This window comes from Adiantum capillus-veneris, chromosome 13, assembly GCF_014529385.1.
Source record: "Adiantum capillus-veneris isolate H3 chromosome 13, ASM1452938v2, whole genome shotgun sequence".
NCBI classification, from domain to species: Eukaryota; Viridiplantae; Streptophyta; class Polypodiopsida; order Polypodiales; family Pteridaceae; genus Adiantum; species Adiantum capillus-veneris.
The window spans coordinates 99,216,567-99,223,743 of record NC_140943.1 but is presented as its reverse complement, the minus strand read 5'-3'; positions in this window follow the sequence as shown (position 1 = coordinate 99,223,743).

Here is a 7,177-nt window from a genome sequence, read left to right as displayed (position 1 = left end):
TATCTGCTTCTTTTGTACCAACACATGCCAAATCTGCTTCTTCCACAATGGGAAATTGGTTCCATCCAGCTTCTTGATATTGTAAAGAGCAGTGTCCTATGAACCAGCCATAGTATGCTTCACAGTAGTTTACTTTCCTGGGAAAAATTAGGCAGAGTTTCTCCTGTAAACTGACCTCTGAACCAATATCAACCTGTCAAATGAACCAAAAAAGCTTCAGATTCTATAGAAATTTTGGCAGAGTCTCCTTTGTAAAATGGCTCTGGTGTACTAAAAACAGACCAAAAACAGCTCAAAAAACCATTGTCTCTCTAACACTGTAAGCTGTGGGTAAACCTGTCCTGCACCTGTACTGTCTCTCACTGTCTTGTCACTGTCCTGTAAGCATAGATTGCGACAATGCCTCAACGGCAGTAAAGCAAAGATGCAATCCCAACTGTCTAACTCACAGTCAATACATCCTAGCTGCCTAGCTAAGGGTGCTCGAGGGATCGCTCCAAGACCTGTATCACCGAAAGGATCTCAACATTCGAGAATCCTCCAGCTCAATAAATCCTCACTCGACCCTCAACAAAGGCTGCAGTAAATTTGACAGTACATAGACTTCCCACAAAGTCATACATCCACAAATTTCCCACTGTATGTTGTAACCGCTGCGGCGATTGTTTGCTGCGTGACTCATAGCTAGCAAACCCTCAACAGACATACATCATCTCTGACAATACATCCCATGTGGAAGTACCTGCAATGTTAGGATGAAATCTGGAATATCAAGCAGCAAACACAAGCTACCTAATGAACTAGTGGATGTCGCCTACAGTCTGTGTGTAGGTGCGCCCGTGTCGTATGTGACACGCCTCCAAGAACTGTAAGCCGTCCTTCGTTGTGTAGATAGCCACAAATCAGCACTCTGGAAGTGCAGATATCCTCAGCACTTGCAGTCGTAGGCCGAAAGCCCAAAATTGTAGAGTCGGATCTGCACCCACCGAGACCACGTAGTCGAAAATGGCCTGCGCAGATCTTTGTCGAAGCCGAACGGTGGCCGAGATGACCTCAGAATGAAATTATGAGTACACCATGCCCTTCGGGCTATCCCACAGGAATTGGGGCCGTGTCTTCGCCTGTCGAATCTCACTCCAATCTGAGCACGTGACTCTGGCTACGTGCAAAATGCTGCCCCGAGCCTCGATCTGAGCTCTGATACCAGTTGATGGAGTATGAGCAGAAGTGCGATGCGAGAGAGAGTGCGAGAAGAAGAGCACGATGATATGGTGAACTTGCTCTACTGTAATGTGTAGAGCATAGTGAGTTCTTATTAGGTTTTTACAAAAGAATATGTGTACATACCTGGCGGCCCACCCACTTACCTGGGCGACCACATTGGGCTTTATACCCCAACAAGGTCTACCCCAAGCTTTCATGATATTCCAAACACGTTGGTGATATCAAAATTTTGAATGCCAAATTTTTTTGTAGCAACTTGCAGTAATTTTTACATATATAGGCTTTTCCGAGGCTTTGCTAGTTGGAGTCCTACACATTGTAGAGCATTATGTAGTTGGTATCTTTGTGGATATGTATGTCACATTGTGGTGCTATTTGAGAGATGATTCACATTGAATCTATATGAGAAAGTGTTGATTTGGCATGTGGATTTTGGACTATTACACATCCGAATGGGGTTTTGTGTTCATTGAAGCTGTGTGGGATTTTAGAGATGTTGTAGCACTTGGTTTAATGCTTCTTAGTTATGCATACTATTTTCAAATGTAGGTGAGCTAGTTGTAGCTCATAGGTTGAAGATTCATAGGTGTATAGCTTGTGGACAAGTGGAATTTTCTAGAGAGCTACTCATGCAAGAGAGCTATTGATGCAAGAGAGAGCTTTGTTGTGTTGCTCTTGGAGGTTGATATATGACTCATGAAGATTTATGATTTGAGGTAGTTTTGTCTCTAACTACTGATAGATTTGTACACTTTGCTCAACCCAACAGTTTGTCTTTGTTATCTCCATTGTGTTTGGAGATCATTAAGTCAATTCTACTTGATGTATGACATATTGTGGATGAGAGATTTGATCCTTGTTTATGCACATAGCCTAGCTGGCTTCACAGGTTTTCTCTATGCTAGTTTTGGTGAGATTTTTTGAGATATTTCTCAATTTATATGGAGAACTCTGCTTTTTTTTTCTTGAGATTCTCTCCATGCTTTCTATGTATGTGAAACTTACTCTTTGATGCTTTAGTGCTTGAGATTTACTCGCACATTGGTAGTGATTGAGTTTAACTCTCACTTAGACATGATTTTTGTTACTTTTAGACATGGATTTAGTGTTCTTATATCCACTCTCGTAGTTGTGAGTTATGTTGTATGCTTGTTGTGGGTACGATTACAGGTTATGCACTATTTTCAATTGATGGATATTCTGATCGTGAGTCTACTGCTTACACATTATAGGTAGTCACAAGTTACAAGTTCTATATGTTTCTTTGGTAGAGTTATACTGAGGTACATGTTGCATATGTGATGATCATAGTTACGATTTTGTGGTGGTTGAGGTCATCTCCCACTTTTGCATCTTTGATGAGGTTTATGGTTGAGATTTTACTTGAGATTTTTCTCAGTTTCCGAGGTAGATTTTTCCAGATTCATCGTAATATTTCTTGCCATACACCTTTTGATGCATATGCAGAATTTGGTTTCTTAACATCCATTTAGCAGATATGTGTGATGCTTGCAGAGACAACTCATGAGAGACAAAGGTCTTCTTCATGTTGATACTTGCTTTGTTGGCATTGTGGTCACACATGGCACATTAGGTGCCATTTTTCCAAATGTGTGAGGCAGCAATAAAGATGTATGCGTGATACATGTGAGGTTTTGACATAGACCAAAGGTGTGGCTCCATATGCAAGTAACAATGGTTTCACATTTACCTCTAGTGTTCCTCTTTCTTAAATTCTTGGCACATGTGACATTTATTCTTGTTGGTTTCTATATGGGACTATAGTTGTCCACATCACACCATTTCATGACCTTCTCCACTGGGAGGCTTGGCCGTGTGCACTTCATCGATGGTGCAAGGTTTGACATTGCAGGAGTAGGAGATGTATACTTGTCATTACTTTTACTGGTGCATCTTTCATTACTTTTACTGGTGCATCTTTCATGCTATGATACGTACATTATGTTCCTGAGATTTCACAAAGGTTGATCTTGGTGAAATAGCTAGAAGTTTGTGGCTCCCACGTACTGCTTTGAGAGCAATCTTTCTAGATGCATTGTGGATTTCTTGTGATTGCGAGAGAAGCTAGATATGGCTTCTCCACTCCATTGCACTTATGAAGGACTTATGTGAGATTCAAGATGGTTTGGTTTTGATTGTATCATTGACATGTGATATGTGAGAGACGAGATATTTATCATTCGCAAGTAAGATTGAGTATGCTCATGATATAGAGCATTTAGCTATGTACAACATGTTGGTGGACTTTGTAGAGGCAGTGGTGGGGTAGGATTGCTCCAATGAGACACAACAATTGTTATCAAAACTTGTGTAGCTAGAGGTAGAGTGTGTTTGCCCCCTAGAGACACAAACACAAATGATAGACATGGAGTTCTTTGGTATACTCATGCTAGAGGTTGATAAATGATGCCAAAAAACATAGTTCCACCTCTATGGTTGAGAGGGACATAGACATCCCATTGTTGTTGATGATTAGACATCCATATGTGATGAGTAGTACTGATGATGTAGTGTATGATGATAGCACTAAGGAGGCTAGTACAACTAGGGTTGCAAGGATTTTGTCCGTGTTCGTGCATCTCATACATACAACCTACTAGTGTCGAGGCCCAACCTAGCAGCTATAGTGGGAGCATTTTCAATAGGGATTGTCAAATGCACACTAATTGACAATATCATGATGCATTGTGGAGCTATGTAGACCATATATATATGTATGTGGGACTTTCATGCATGCTCTAGCATGGATTCACACACTCGCCTATCACTAGAGCCGATATGGTTGCATGTAGACATCTTAGGGGGGTCACTACATATAAATTATGTATATCATGTGCGTTCAATGACTATTTTTTAAAGTCCTTATTTGTGAATTTTTGAAAAATAACATACACTCTTTTTCTATTCAATCTTATTTTTTTTCATTTCCATTTTATGGTATCCTTCTGTATGTGAAAATGTGAGAAAAAATGAAAATTAATAACCCCTTCTACTGCACTCACATGATAGTCACATAATTATTAAGTAACTTCCCAAAGCATGTAGAAAAAGTGAGCGAGATAATGGATAGAGAATGAGAGAGTCTCTCACATATTTCTTATAATACTAGTAGCCTAGCTAATAAGACCCACTTATTGGCACATTCTCCTTTAAGCAAAAGTATGTTGGGGTAAAGGTAGCATGTGCCTTTCCTTGAGGTTGGATGTTCACTGTTTGGCTGCCTATTGACTTCACATACCACTATCGTTTTTCTACATAAAACAACAAGGGATCTCACTCATTTAGTAGTGAGTACTCTATCTATTCATATTCTATCACTCTACCCTCACTGCACATGCATCTACACTAGGATTTATACCAAGTTATGTTAAGACATAAAGTTGATTGGAACTGTCACTTTTGGGGCTATTAAATGAGGTTTGAATTGTATAGGCCAAGATGTGGAGATGATATTAAAATGAGGTTTTATAGGCCAAAGTTGTAGTGCTCTCCATGCTTGTCCTTACGGCTCGTCAATCAAAGTCCGAATGAGGAAGATGTGGGAAATACAAGAATTTCTAGAGTTCCATTATGCTATTTCAAGTCGCTTCAAGATGCATGATAGGTCATCGATTTTGGTTTGACAAGGTTTTGGATGATAGCTTTTGATGAAATTTATATGATGTGCTTTGCAGCATTTGAATTGGGTTTCATTTGACCAAGATATGTTGATGCACTTCGGCTTGGACAAGGGGTTGAGTGCTAAGAGGCTTGAATGTATGCCAGATGTTGTTCTTGGCAATGCCTTAGTCAATATCTGAGCCCAATTGGATGCTTGACAATGCCTTGGCTAGTTTATTTGCCAAATGTAGTGCATTTGTCAAAGCAAAAGTTGTCCTTGACAATGCTTTAATCAAAATGTATGCCATATATGATGCACTTTAGAAATCACATTAAGCTGTAAGGATATTTGGTCAATAAGTATGGCAAAAATGCACTATCCCATCTTCTTAAATCACCAGACGTCGAGTCTCAATAGTAGTTAGAAGCATCTTTTACTCATTGAAGTACACATCCTTACTTTGAATAGACTCTGGATTTGGGATTCTGAAGATGATATCCCATCTCACTAGACTCGCCATAATCCAAGAATATAAATTTCCTTGACTTGGGGTCAAGCTTGTTACGCTTATTCTTAGGAACATGACAAAATGGGATCAACCTTGTTACACTTATTCTTAGGAACATGGAAAAATGCTTCACATCCAAAAACTCAAAGATGTTCATAAGAATGATCCTTTTAGACCAAAGCATCTATATAACATGCTCGTCTAACACACGATTAGGTAACTCCTACTAATGAGAAAAACTATTGTAACAAATAATTCTTCCCAAAACCCTTCAAGTAGATTGACATTAAATATAGTTCAAACTTTGTCTAGTATTGTATAGTTCATCATCTCTACAACACCATTTTGTGGAGGATTGTAAGGACCAACCAACTTGCATTGGATTCCCTCTGAATCACAAAAGCCTTGAAAAGACTTTGAAACATACTCCCCATCATTCTTAGTGTGTAATCTTTTGACCTTTCCACACTTTTTCTCAACTAATGAGACAAGTGCATAAACACTTGACCCTCTTTCCACTCCCAATTCTCAACTAATAAATTGTTTGAATGCATCAACCACTTGATCTTTGTGTTAAGAGGACAAACCCAAAATTTGAGAGAGTAGTCATTTATGAAGGTGGAAAAATGAGAAGCACCCCCTAATGAGACACTAGGCATAGGCCCACAATGTCACTATGTATCAACTTTAAGCACTCACTTCTTCTAAAACCAATTTCTTTGTGTGAGGACTTTGTGTTTCTATACCACATACAGCAATGGTCACACATATTAAAGATAGAATAATCAAGACTCGATAAATAAGCCAAATAATACAATGCTTTCATTCTAGTTCATTCCATTTTCACTCATATGACCTAGCCAACAATGCCACAGAGGTATTTGACTGCTCGGCTAAACATATAACTTTGTTCTTAGCACTAGCAACAAGTAGAGTGTAACGAGTTCCATGTTTAAAAATCCTTTCCACAATCGAAGAACCCTTTGACAAATTCCAAGAAGCATCTCCAAAAGAGGTTTGATAACCCTAATCATCAAGTTGCCTAGTGCTAATGAAATTTTTTGCTAAATTTAGAACGTGTCTCACATTCCTCAATGTGAAGTTATAGCCCCTTGGGGGTGCATTATGTATTCATGTTAATGTATAATGTGAGTTCGATAGGAGGATTTTTAAAATGCAAAAAAATTAGGCAATTTAACAGAGATACATTAAAGAAGGGGTTTTTATATTCAATTGTTGAAAATTTTCCTAAAATAAGGGGCCATTTTAATCAAATAGTTTAAAAGGGGTTTTTTTTTAATACCCTGCAACACATGTTGGGAAGGTGGAAAGGGGAACACACCCAGCACACATTCAACACACCTCTCTATAGCCTAGGATATACACAACACCCTTGACCACTAGAGTTCACCTTCAAAAATCACACGACTCGCAGGCAAACCACCGTACACAACTCTATACGACACCACAAACAAAGCTCAATCATCTTGTGTAGCTCAATTCAAGCCCTTCACCGCACACACAACCTCTCTTAATCCCTGTGTGCACAATAGACCATCGGGGGGGCACAAATGCCGACACACTCCTAAAAATGCACACACACACAACAAAGAAGAGAAGGGGCAAGGGGAAATTGACACCAAATGCACAATAATGATGGCTTGTTTTCAACAAACCCAACCATATACAGAGGGCTCCAAGAAGGGACACCCTCGACAAGCACAAGGTCTTCAATAGGCAGCCCTCTGGCTCCACACAATCTCCATAGCCGCAACTTGGCAGCACACAATCTAGCTCAACGCTCAACAGCGGAGCTCCAACTA